Below are 15,056 nucleotides of genomic sequence, written 5' to 3'. Positions count from 1 at the left end.
TGTTAAAACCCAAACGTGCCGTACATAATATTGTATAGGAAAAGATTAATATGGTATTAAAGTAATTATTATTTATCTACCGTTTATGCGTATCTACCTATACCTACCTACTACAGCTGTTTATAATATTATTACTGGCAACTATATCTGAATGATGTACGGTCGAAGACACCAAAGTGTTTCATTAATAACGCATAAAGTTTTTAATTGGTTTCGACCAATATCTTTCTCGGTTTAGTTAAAACAAAAAAACCACAATGTTATAAACGATAAACAAAATGTTTTACGACCATGTTTCACGTTGGCATTAGAAATTTATTTATACATAAAAGATGAAAATATACTACTACTCGTGAGAGGTATGGGAAATAGGAGTTCCCCCGTCAACAAAAAATTACAATTGGTACATTGGTGTCAATGTATAAGTTTAAGACAGATAATTGACTCAGCAGCCAATTATTTCAAAATATATTATGTTTATTTTCACAAGCAGTATCTGTACTGAGAGAAACTTAACAATTCAGCAACGTCAAAAATGTTTTCAAAAAGAAAAACTAAACAGTAGCGATTATTTGAAGAAAAAACAAAATGTATAATATAATGTGTACTCTCCTCAATGAATCACACTGTACAAGTGATTTGACTAAAAACTTGGAAATATTTTACCATTATACTATTTTCGTACGGTAATACGTGTGAAATATAAGGTCATACATAATTTAACTGAAAAATGAATATGATTCTGTAAAATATTATTATAGTGTCATCAATTTATTTAAATAAAAATTAATTTATCGTTTAAATATATGAATAAACTTGACTGTAAGTAATGTCGGGGAAACCACTTATATATTAATATTTACAAAGGACTAAGAAGCCTACGATAAATCTATTATTATTATTTATATTAAGTTATAACAATAAATTTATGTATGTAAACATTTAGCTAGTAAACCACACCTTAAATCGTATTTTTGAATGGTATACCTAAGTACTTCATTTTAACTCATTAAAATCATATTTTAAACTATCGCCGTTTTATAAATGTTGATTCAAGTGCAATTCCTGAAATAAAAGTGGGTCAATCCTTCGCATAATAAATTATAGTTTATAGTTTACCGATTAAGAATGGCCTCTAGATAAAACTTTGGTCAAAAGTTGAAAAAGTCCACCCTTCCTCTGTAGATTGAAAAAAAACCCTTAAAAACAGTATAAATTTCCCAATTAAACTTTGACACGCTATTAGGAACTTTGCAAAAAAATAAAAAAAATGGTTGGACCGAGTGAAAACTTTATCTGAACACTCGTTAGGTTTGCGCCGTTAACAAACGATAGTTTGAAAATTAAAATCCATAAAAAACAGTATTCTCAGTTACAAGATTCAATTTCAGAAAATTCTCCAAGTTTCCTTTTTTGAAGATAATTTTTAATAAATACACTCCATTAGTATAGTGCCCCTATAAACAGCTGACTGAATTTAACGTGTAGTAAATAATAACGGTACTCCTTAGCAGTTTATTCTCCACTCAGTTAAATTGGAGATTATTTTTAACCGTATGCCAAGATGCCGGATAATAAAAGTTACTGAAGTGGGAAATTGAAATTGTATGCTTGAAATATTACTTTTATTAACAAGAACCCCTCTTTGGTTATGGATACCTGATCAGCCGTCGATTGTGATACCTAAAACAGAACAGAGATACTTGGTCTATCATTTGAGTATGTCTCGGTAGTGTACAATGTAAAATTGTTATTGTATTCAAAGTGTAAATAGGTAGGAATGTCTTAAATTAAATTGCTCGTCTGCGTCCGGACGTCTAGACATTATTATTTTTTTAAATAAACTTAAACGAGGGCATGTGTCACATAGTTTGTCTTAATTATTATTATCAGGCGGCCGTATTGATGTACAACAATATATGTTGTCTTATTGTTGTATTCGACTTATGGGTTATGTGGCTTATATTATTATCATTATAGGAATTTGCAAACGGTATGGATCGTGTTATGGCTTCTCCGAGCCACAGTGTTGTGTTGTGTGTGTAATGGACTTTATGTGCAAGTGGAAGCCATAAAAACCCAACACCGAGGAACCGACAGAGGATGTTCCCATGGCATTTGAGAAGTTCACAACACACATTAAGATGGCACATGTATGCAATTCACTAAACAGTCTACTACGCGGGGTTTGGTAATTTTTTTTTCCACCGTATTACAACAAGACAGTACACGTCATGTAATATGTATAAACGTCGTTTGAAATAAGCTTAACTGTCAATTACCGTCACAGTACACAGCTAGGCGTATGTAAAATACATAGCCTATGAAATAGTTCACCATGCATGGTTCCTTGGCTGGGCTATCATTAATTAGGCATATTATAAATAGCAATCAATCTTTAATCGATTATCCGGAACCGTATTCCACCTGTGTGGCCCCCCAGGGTTCGATTTCGGACCTCTGTCACCTCTGAGTCATCAGATGCTTTGGTTTTTTTTTTCATAGGAGAAAGGAGGAGTTGGCAATGAAAAAAACTGACCGTTATTCCTACCTTACAATGCCTACAGGCTGGCATAACATATAATAGGACTAGTTTATTGGCAACCAGGATAAAACTATAGTTAATCGGTAATTTACGGTCAGGTCAGGTTAGGTTTGGTTAGGTTAGGTTAGGTTAGGTTAGGTTTTGGAGTTTGGGTCGTAGTTTAACCATCTTCGTGCAGACCTCGTCCATAGGCGCAACTAGGGTTCAAATTTTGGGGAGGGTTATAGCCCTCTCATTGTTAACTTCACACTTACAAGGCGATAAAAACAATTTCAAGCCATTCAAGCAATGTATTTTCGTATTTTATGTATAGATTGTAATTATTATCTTAAATAAATTAATACAAAAAAACCTCATGATTCAAGTCTAAACAATTTTTCATCAATATTTTATCACTAATGATACATATAGTCTTTAATAATTGTACTTAAAAAAACATTTTGATATTTTATATTAACGATCATTAATATTATTACTTTTGAATTTTTTAAATGTCAAAATAATACAGTTTATCTGATATTGGACAAGTCAACAAGGAGTGTTTTTTTGGGGAGGGGGCTAAGCAAAGAAAATGGACAGGAACTCTTCTTTATTATATCCTTTTTCCATAATCTCGCCAACCCCCCAAGGCGGCCGTACAATACACAAAAGTGTTGCTGATATTTTACCCGCGACCACCCCCCGTGCGTGAAGGGTAGCTGGTATAATATATATATATATATGTGTGTACTATCACACCCCAAATAAATTAGTGTACACACGACCCACAGGTGGCCGGCTGCTCACAAAACACACATGTACATATATAAATATAAGTAGTCTAAGACTACTTATATATATATATATATATATATATATATATATATATATACACATCAAATATAATATGTAACACGCATTATATACGTGCGGTGTTTATCTCAACGGGTGTGTATATTGCGTTTCGCAATTTGTAATCCGTAAACGATTCGAGGTAAACGAACCTATACCGGTGGCATGGGCAGTCTTATTATATACACATAAGGTGGTAGATAGCAAATACAGGAATACTATACACACCGTATAGTATACGTTTTACTATAAAAATTCACCGGCACGTTTTCACATCCTGCCCGAACTGTACAAACACATTTTTAATACTAAATTTATTGTTTTTATAATCCCAACACACACTTTTTTCATGCCGTATTTAGCACTTCCCCGCCACTGCTTATACCTAAGTGTGTATTATGTATTTCCTCGACTTGTATTTATTCCTTCAAAAAAAAAAAAATATTATATTATTTTCTGTTTATGATTTATAGTGGACAAAAACACCTATCGACGACCAAAACGGATACGCCACACGCGTTCACGTGCAGCCAGCGGTTTCCTTATGTATTTTTTTGGCACCCGACAACGTACTTAACGTCCATATCAATTATATGATAAAGTTTATACTTATAATTATATAAATTGATTACATATAAAAAACATATCACAACCCTAGCTTTATTGGATTCTAACTCGGGCTAAACAAATAATGATTATTATTTATTATCCAAACAATTTACGGTAGTTTTAAAACCTATTACTAATTAACCTATCACTATTTCTAAAAAATCACTCCACTCGACTTCTTTAAAAATGTTGTTTCTATGACATCCATCAACTTATTGTTGCTTGTCTTATTATTTTACCCACCTCAAGCCGTTCTCTGCAATGTTCACATCTTCAGAAACTGAAGTCACCGTTTTTTTTTTGTGTACTAAATAACAATATAATTTTAGCAAAGTGGGCCTCTTTGGTTTTGTTAATTTCTTGACACTACTTTTGGACACCCCGTTATATATTTTTTTCAAATTCTCAGACAATTAAAAAAAAAAAAAAAAATTGAAAAACAAATGGACTAATGGAACTTATACCAGAGCAGGCAACTAAATACATCAACTTTCCAATATATTTTGCTCTAACCGACAACAAACATGACTGGAACATTATCTCACTTATAGTTGACTAGATGTACAGGATTTAACTTTGCCGTACCCAGTTTCTACGAGAAGTATTATTAGTTAATATTATTAGTTGCTACATATAGGCAAGAAAGTATTGTTCGATAAATATATACTTTTTTTAGTATGATAATGGCGGCAAACTCGTGTCTTACAATTTTAATACTGGAGCTGGTTTTCTATTCAACCACTGTGACGTCAGTGTGGCTATGGAGGGAAAGGCTTACATCTAGACCCTTTTCTGTGGACGAAGTAAGAAACGCGGCCGACAATTTGGATCTTCCTAAAAAAACAAAGGTGAATTGAAAATATACAACATAATATTCTATTAATTGTAATTACTGTTAAGATCTGTTTTCTAATGTATGTGTTCTAAAGAAAATCTGCGCGTGCGTGCATCACGCTGAACGTTAGCCAGGAAAATGTGTGCGTGTGACGCGGTCTAGCGGTTGTTTTGTGAACGAAACAACTGGTAAATAATTTTTAATGAGATTAGAGATTAGAGATAAAAAAAAATATTTTGTCTACAATGCAAACCTGATAATATTATGTTAGTGAACAGAGGGACCACGTCAATGTTTTCTTTTCCATAACTGCCGAAATAAAGAACAAAGCCATGACGTTTCATTTTTAAAAGATATTGAAAACATTTTAAGGGGGGGGGGGCTCTTCTCAGACATGGGCTTGCCAATGATACCAATGATTTAGTTCATGTTGCATACAATAATCTATATTAAACAGTGTGTTCCAGCATGAAAGGTAAGTAATAGGTGTTTGGACATCTGGGGGACTCACAAGTAAGCCCCACGTTTCCAAAAATCAAAGGTTTCGATAGTTAAGTAAAAAAAATAATTATTTGAAAAAAATAATTATTTCCTGTTATTCAGTGCAAAAATCTCACCTTAAAAGAGAGAGGGGTCACATTATTTTCAATCATTTTCGACCCCTAACCCTAAATGTATTTTCTCTTATCATTTATCTTATCATGTTTCTTACCTCTTGTCTCTAATCATTATCTCTTATCACTAATATCTTATTTATTTCTCATCTCTCGTTTCTAACTATTTATCCTTAATCTCCATAGATATATATATATTTATTTTAGTATATATCCATGCTAATCTCTTATCATTTACCACCTATCTCTCATCGTTTATCTCTTATCACTACATTACACGTTTAGCTTGATTTTTAATATTGCAAATTTTCATGTTCTCAGGACGCGTTATTAAATCAATACATCAACGTCGGAAATTATTCCGAAGAATTCATCGAACTGCTGAACTCGTACAGAACGTTCATGACCCAGAGTACCCTCCTTATTATCCCATCCGTTTCGACCATAACGAAAAGAGATTATTGACTACGAGCATGACGAAAGCTGATTCGGTAAATGATAAAATACTCGCTCAACTGAAATTCTATCGCAAGATACAGGAAATCCAGTGCGCAGACTAGTGATATTGGAGTACAAGTTATACCAGAACACCGAAGGTAGTGTGAAAGACATTGCCAAGCATGTATACAATATGATAGCGATGGCATACGAAGCGAAATCCGTAGTATTCGATTGGTTTTGGAAATTGCATATCAACCTGTGGAATATTGTGGACAGCGCGAGCCCCGAGAAACAATTTTATGGTTTGATGGCAAAAGAGATTGATCTAAGCAGTTTAAAACAGTTTCGTAAGCCTATAGTCAAATTGTTGGGAATGTGTGTGAAACATAAATACATCTACGTTGATCTACCAAATCCTGATTCTGAGATATGTTTTAAAAAGGCCGAATGTTTAGTTTCTGACCATGATCGTGAGAAATATGTGTTCCCTAGGATAAGGGAATTTTCCGATTTTAATGACAAACTAATTAATAGATATCAAATAGATAAACCTGTATTGCCTATCTCAGTACCACAATTATACTTGAAAAACGTATGGGGTCTTAGGAATTATTGGAATGAATATGATGATTTGATTGAAAAAATACCTTATATTATGGTTCGTTGGTCTACGGTACAGGAAGTGTACAAGGATCATTTTACAAATGTCTCTGAACAGTTTAAATCTACTAAAGGCGTCCACTGGACGGTGGATCCGTTTAAAAACATTGGATTTCAGCAAACGTTTATGGATTTCGTCAGGTTAAAACTGTATTGTTTTATTTATGTGCAACTATATGCTTATCAAAAAATCAGCCCTCCTAAAACTAAATTTCCTTATATTAATAATGGCGCATTTAAGAGTTATATAGATAACATTGTTCAGTTAATTTATATTGAAGACGAAACATTAAACGAAATATTGAAATTGTACCTTCATATAACAGATTATGATGACAAGACGATTCCAAAGGTCTTAGGACTAATACGAAATGAAGTAGATAACATATTAAATAGATTAATTCAAAGTCCTACTATAGATCCAGATTTGGCCTACCTTGAAAACACTAATGTAGAGAATGTAGATGTGTACAAAATATTCGTTATACAAATTCATGACCATTGTGAAAGATTCAAGAAAACTCTTAAATATTATTTATATGGGATAACATTTGATGTTTTAGCATTCTTTATCGACGGAAGTAAGAACACGGACCTTACCGTTTTCCCTGAAAATTGATTTAAATACAACTAATAATAATATAAAGAGTACATCATACGATTGTTACTAAAGTTATAATAATTATTACTATACATTTATTTTATTTACAATTTCTATAGTTAACACACTGTTTACTTATTCTTTTTCGGATATACAACAATTTTTTCCACTTAAATTTTAAGTTGTGATTGGTTTATAATTATATAATTACATTAAACAAACATTAAATAAATTTGAAGCACCTTAATGTTATTATAATTATTTTTTGGTTGACCGGCCTAGGCCTAAGACGTATCTGCTTTAGGAATACAAATAGATATAAAGTTTGGAATTGAACCGGAGATAATTTTTTTATATAATTTATGAATAAAAAATATACTTTAATAGGTATTGCTAGAACTTTAATCTCGCGAGATAATCAATTTAATCGAAAACAGCGGCAAAAATAATTTTATTAGACGTGTATCGAATTCGGTAAAAAAAAAAATTGGCGCCTGATCCTATTGATGATAGCCCTCTCAAATTGTCCGTGTCGCTGTTGGTTTTTTAGTGTACCTACCTATCTATACACATAATATACGGAGTTTATAATAAAAAAAAAATAATAATAATAACAATAAAAAATAATATTGGCGTAATGGACTCTATGCATTGGAGTTCCGGGGCACAATGTGTATTCGCATAATAATAATATAAAGAACACTTATTATTAAATATTGTGTGGCAGCGCTATATTATTATTATTATTATATGCAATACTCCTCTCTCAGTGTTGTACTACACTCATCTGCTGTAATATTATCATCTTGTGTGTGTGCAACAGACATGCCCCGAGCACCCAATAATAGTTAAAGCCTGACGGAAATATATTAAAAGAGCTGAAGAGAAATTTCTGTGGCCCAGCAAATTATTCAGGCGCGGATTTTTTATTGTCTGTGCCATTTTCCCGCGATCATTCGTCGGATAATATATTATATATATATATATATTTTTTTATATTGTTATTAGCCCCAAGTGTGTGCAACGGCGTCGACCGTAATAAAACAATATTTTATATACGGTCAATATCGCAATATCTTTGCTGGTACACACACGCACAACGAGCAGTAATTAATTGTCTTTAGAGCACACTGATGGAAACTTTTCATTTGCCAGTGTGAATGGAACTCAATAGGTCAACTGTATAATCGGAAATAGTCCAGGAAATTACCATGATGTTCATCTAGTCTCAAACTATAAATTAATTGTTTTAAAACACACATATACATACCTCTTCGTCGCAACGTTATAAACCGTAGAGTTGACAAATTAGAAAAATATATACCATGAGGGAAATTTAATTTCGTCATTCTGGCCACACTGCAGCTCAGTTTTTGTTTGCAAATCTGTATACCATTCAAACTTGTTGAATACTCGACAGTTGAATTTTGTGATTCTAAATTTAAAAATTGTATTAAAAGCAAAAAACAATATTATGTGTTGACTTTTGTGAGTTATAGCAAGCACTTTAATTTAGATGAATTTCACTCTCCTTCCCTCACTTTCCCTTTTTCTTATATATAAGTACCAGTACTTATATTATTATAGTTCAAAAATTGTTTTATAATTTTTGTTGACTGAGTATACTAGTAATATATAATAATAAATTTCACATTAGATGAATAATTTCTTTACAATTTCTTTATATTGATTATTTAGAGAACAATAGAAAAGACAACTACGATAACCCTTTTTTAGGTAAGCATAAGTTATTTTATGTAGGTAGATAAAAAGGAATGGAACAGATTTGCATTACAGGTGAAAATATCATAATTTATTTTATTTTGTAATTTAGATAATATTTTTATGTCTTGCCTGTCTTGAGTATAACAATGGAAATAATTCTTATCACTACCTACTTTTTTTTAGGCCTTCAAATAGAAAAAAATATTTTAATGACTTTGATGACAAACTATTTTTAGAAAGGTATCTAAACAATGTGTTAAAAAATTATACATAAATTATTTATTTAACCGAAACGTTAAAAGAAAGTAGTATAAAATGTCAAATAATAACAAACTGACAAGTTAAATGATACAATCACTTATCAGTTATCACATAATATCTTGATAACCAATGAGAACGTTGGAATCGAGGTAACCGCTTTGGTAACCCAACTAACGTTTTGTTTACTTAACAAATAGAATTAAACAATAATAATGTTATGGGGAAACTTATTTTATTTAACCGGATGTTAAAGTTAAATGAATTGTTAACTAACATTGTGTTAAGAGTGTATTTAACAATAGTTGGTGAAACCGGCCGATTGTGTGTGTTTTTCCTTTAAGTCCTAAAAGGGATTTTTACAATAAAAATATGTTTTTAAATCCAGTCGCTTCGATGCGGTGTCGTAGCAACAAAAACCGCTTTAAGGTTCGTGCAGCATACGCGATTTGACCTAGTTTTATTATCCTTGCATATTTTTGTACAAATGATCTTCGCTGATCGTTGATTGAGTACCAACAATTACTCTGGTCTGAGGGCAAAAAAAAAAAAATAAAAAAATTTATTTTAATCCGTCACGATTTATCATCGAGGCGCGACAATAATGGGGAAAAAACGTTTTTATGTAAACGCGTTTACACAACGTATCACAACATCAATAACCAAGTGCTGCACACCCTTGTAACCGAACAGCAGCCTTGTGCAACACACAAAATGTGGTCCACAAATATATGTATTACAATATTATGTCACACGTACAAACAAGGTGTACAGCAAGTAAAACACATGTCGTCCAATGCGCCGAGTAGAGTTAACCCCTTTTGCCGTGGGAAACTCTACAACCCTTGCACGACTGATTTAAAACCCGCAGATTTTTTTTTATCTTACTACCTTACAGAAAAAAAACTGACATTTTTCGTCACGCTGGTCCTCCCCCCGGGAAACTTGTTAAGTTTAGGATATTTTTGAACCATTCAACCGCAGTAATGTTATAAAGCTATGTGATAAATGCGAATTTTATGCATGGTACAGCTGTTATTTAAAGTGAATAAAAAATATAAGTAGGTACCTATACAATATAATGAATACATACATTTATTTAAAACATATGTTTAATCCTAATGGTCGTCAAGTATGTCGTTACACCAGTATAGCCTTATCATCAGTTTGTTTATTATCATTCAACGGCCGTCGTTGTATCTTTAAATGCATTTTGTTAGAATTGTATACAAGTTGATATTTGAATGTCTATTGTGTTGTCTATAGGTACGTGTTAATGGACGCAAATTATTACAAATAAAAAACCTTAAAAAAATCATTAGATTACACTTGAAATTCGACACAAAAATGATTTCTATTACAGAGTAAGCCGGGTTGCACCAAATAGAGGTAAACTCGTTTAACTGGGGTTAAAATAAATTCTGTTGCATAAACCATGATTTAAATTTGATTTGTTGTTAAAAATGTACTTTATCACGAGTTAAATATTATGGTCATTTATCGCTGTGTAAAAATTTATTTATAGTTTCTTATCAATGTTTTGCGTTAAAGTGGTGATAATGGAAATGTGCGTTATCAGTTTATCATTGATAAGAACCTGTGTAATAATAATAATATTAACTCTGATACTGCTGATACCATTTATTCGATAACCAGTACACTGGTAATAATCTGAATATAAAACAACGTTTTAGCAACACATGTTAATTTAACAAAAGATAAAGTTTAACAAAAGTTACTAATTTTATAACGGTGATAAATAATTTACCAATAGATAACAACAAGTTTGGTGCGACCGGGCATTAATATTTTATAATTGTCATTGCGGTGGTATAATAATGTAAAATAATAACAGTAGTAGTTGGTATTATTGTATAGGTATAGTATTTGACCCAGATAAAGAGCAGTCATAGCACCGCTGGTGATGCCGGTGCAACTGCCGGTGTCACCGACGTCGTGTCTTTGGCGTGGGACCGTTTTTCCCGCGGTGTTGTTAAGATTTTGGTTTACAAAATTACAAATCATTCATTTCGTATAATATTATGGTTTAATTCGGTTTTGGCGCCAAACGTTTTTTGTGTACAGATTTGGCGCCTCGATTGTTCCAGCGAAGGCGGCGGCGACGGTGACAAAAGCAGCGTTTGTGTGTGCAAAATGGCCTGCAACCACAGCTGACGAAACCTAACACTCAGACTTGTCCGGAGGCTACACAGATACACTGTCGCCGGACAAAAATTATCGCATTGTGGTACAAATCAGTATCAGAGAGAGAGAGAGAGAGTACATACCTGCCTGGAAATACTGCAAAGCTGAGCCTTTATTTAAAATAATATAATAGAATATTTTGTTTTTTTTTCACCATCTAAATTCTAACAAAATATCGTCGCATTAACACATCGTTCAGCTCATTCTTCTCGTTTTAAAATCAGTTTCAATTACCGTTCAGTGACATTATAACAATGAACAATCAATTATTCGATTTTTAGCACAGAACAAAACAAAAATGTTTAAAATCATAAGGGCTGCGCTGATAAGGGTATCAGTGTAGCCGCATGGATTAGTATAGTTTATTGTACAGTTATTAACTTCTTATCAACCATAAGATTTAAATTATAACTTCTATTTACTATAACGAAACACATTACACGAAATGTTATACTCATATCTGTGGTCACACTGATTTCATTTTGGTCACGTGACGTCTTGGTTTTTTGTTTACATGCCGAATGAGCTATCTGTTTTCGTATAGACTGTGATTTTAATAATTAATTATCTATTGATTTTATCCATAAATCTCAGCCCACCAGTCGATTACCCGGGTAAATTAAAATTGAACAGTGTGGCCAACATGATTTGGTCGTAAAATGCGATATGAGGGGTTCCGTCGAAATTTCTATTACTCGGGACGGTCCCATTTCAATTTTGTAAAGATATTATGTTCTTTGGCAACTTTAATAGGTTAAATTAATTGACATGGTCGAAATTTATCAGAACCTCTTTTTTTTCTTAAATATTGTCTATATAAAAACTCCTTAAGTACAGACCGCATGCAATCGCCTTAGGTCTTAAGTTTAATTGCCATTTTTGCTTTTAATACTGTATATTGTTCTCGATAATAAAATGACTATTACAATAAAGTACTGTTCTTGTAGACGTCGAACTCAATCGATACCGATGCTGTTGGCTGTAAATATCTTTCTTCAAAAGTAAAAGCAATAAAACTGTATTATAGTATCGAAACTTGTGGGACGGAAAACATAATGACATTGCGGTTATAAGTCAATACAAAACTTATATATATCAATTTAATGACAAAAAAGTCAAGAACAATTTTCTTGGAAACTCTACTGTACCGGTATTATGTCTGGAGAGTTTTCATTTTTAAGAAAACCGTTTCAGTTGAAACTCTTCTGTAAAAGTTTGCTATAGAGACAAACGTGACTTTTTTTAACGAGCCATTATGTTTTCACATTTAATTGTTGTATTAGAAATAACCGTCGTTCAATAGTTCAGAGAAAATGTTGATGTATTGATAGTGAACATAATTAAGACATAAGTAGACATAAGTGACTAATAGATCTAATATAAATATTATAACCTTCCCTGTATAAAAAAAAAGGGGATAACGAAGTACTGTGGCTAGTAAAAATATGATTTTAGAACCATTAAAATTCAATTGCAGCACTCTTAAGTATCTACACTCTTTAGTAGGGTGAAAACTTTTCAAGTAGTTTTCTATTTCTAAGATTGGCCATGAAAAAAATTACGGTAATAGGTTTTTTTGCATAAAATTAAAACATCAGCTAAGGATGAACATAATATTATTATGGTTTTGCATACTTACACCACCTTGATGTAATTTTCTTGGGGAAAACGGCAAAGGCATGTTTGTGGCTCGTGTCTACTGTACTGTTGTTGTTATGTGCTATCTGAAATTAAATCTTAATTTAAATAGGAATATTATGTACCTACTTGTGTTGTGTATTTTTTTTCTCTCAAACGCCATTTTCTCTCGTCGACCGTCATTACATTACCTCTTCGGGGTTTTATCGTTTTTGTCTTTCTTTCGCACGATTTTGATTGTCCGAGTTGGCACATGATTTACAATTGTGAATCGCTTCCAAAGTCGTTTGCCAAGTCTAGACACCGATTTCATGCGAATATTTTCTTATTATTTCCTCTATAGGCCATTCCCGTCTCCCCCCATCATCATCATCTGGAACTCGGTGTATATACGTTTTTACTGCACAAATCTAAAATCCAATTATCTCTCTCTCTCACCTTTTTAAACGCGCACACGCATTGTGCATTGACATCCATAAAAATATATTTATACATATTATTAAATACATACGTATAACTTAGATTTTATTATACATAAGACATACGGACTAAAAAAAAAAAAAACAATCCACAGTCTTGTCACCTTGTGGCCTTTATACAATATATGTTTACTATCACAACTAAGTAGTAATATCAAGCAATCGTTACGGCTGCTTATTATGATTGCAATAATTATTATACTATTATCATTCGTACAATCATAACCGTTGTCAGCTATACATAAATTTCGATGCACTACGGACATTTTTTTTTGTTAATAAAAAATTAATTATACAACAACGAACCGAAGATTCCCGAACGATAAAATGCCATCATGCATTTTCCATCTCACACGCCTATACATTATTGACGTTTACAGTTTTAAACGGAAAGCTAATTGTGTATTGTCGTTTCAATTATGTTTATGACACAAATATAGGGCTTACAACATTTTGTTTTATAACCTTCGTATCGATAAACGTTTAAAAAATGCACAAGACTTTTCAGAGTGAAACCAAAGACATAATATAATCAGCCGATTTCACCAACATTTGTTAAGAATTTTACTTATTTTTAATTATATTTAACAACTAGTTAGTGAAAATTGGGTTTCATCGAGATTTGTTAATCAGCTTGTTAAAAAATTAATTGGCATGTTAAAGTGCCATCGTACGAATTATACATTACTAATTAAGATTTGATTATAATATTATCACTTATCAGTTATCACTTTCCGTGATAACCAACGAGAACGTTGGTATCAAGGTAACCGCTTTAGTAACCCAACTAACCTTTTTGTTAATTTAACAATTGGAATTTAATAATAATAACGTTTTGGTAAAACTTACTTAATTTAACCGGATGTTAAATTTAAATGAATTGTGACAACAAACATTATGTTAAGAGTGTATTTAATAATAGTTTACAATGTTTACATTGTCAGTTATCAAAATTTGTCCATTATGTTTCTGTGATTTGGAACACGCAGTTTGAGAGTTACAGAATTGTGTGGTCTGTACTGTAATCTAGAATGACGACAGAAACGGGATTAGGAAATGACAAATTAATAAAAAAAAAGCCGGTTGACATTTTTCACCGCATAGTAATATTTCTCGTGTAATATGAACGATAAGTATTATTAGTATTTTTCTGGAGAGAGAGTTAACATCTTGATCGTAACGAGTAAAAGTTTAAATTAAAATTAAAGAGAAAAAACACTCATAACTAGACACACACACACAAAAAAAATGTGAAGTAGTGCATCTGGCGTAATATGGAAAAACGTCATATTTTTTAGTACACCACACTGTGTAACATATCGGGTTTCTTGTATATACTTTTTACATCTCTCTCTCTCTCTCCGGTAATAAATTTTAAAAATATAACTCCCTGTATTTTCGAAATCCCGTTCTCCCAATGTACGCCAGAAAGGGTTTAGCAAGAGACCAACGACCTGCACATAGTAAGTAAACACATCCCTTGGTCGTTTTTCTTGAGTCTATTTCGGTTGCGACAAAGCGTTAAGAAGAAGAAAAAAACGTGTAACGGAAACCGTATAATATACTAATCATACATAATAATAATATGCAAACCAACACACACTTCCACTATAAG

This window comes from Adelges cooleyi, unplaced genomic scaffold (genome assembly GCF_023614345.1).
Source record: "Adelges cooleyi isolate 19-005CV unplaced genomic scaffold, UGA_ACOO_1.1 ACOO_flye_CR_arks_rails_tigmint_CR_PRNA_108, whole genome shotgun sequence".
NCBI classification, from domain to species: Eukaryota; Metazoa; Arthropoda; class Insecta; order Hemiptera; family Adelgidae; genus Adelges; species Adelges cooleyi.
The sequence above is the reverse complement of the archived record's forward strand: the minus strand, read 5'-3'. Positions refer to the sequence as shown.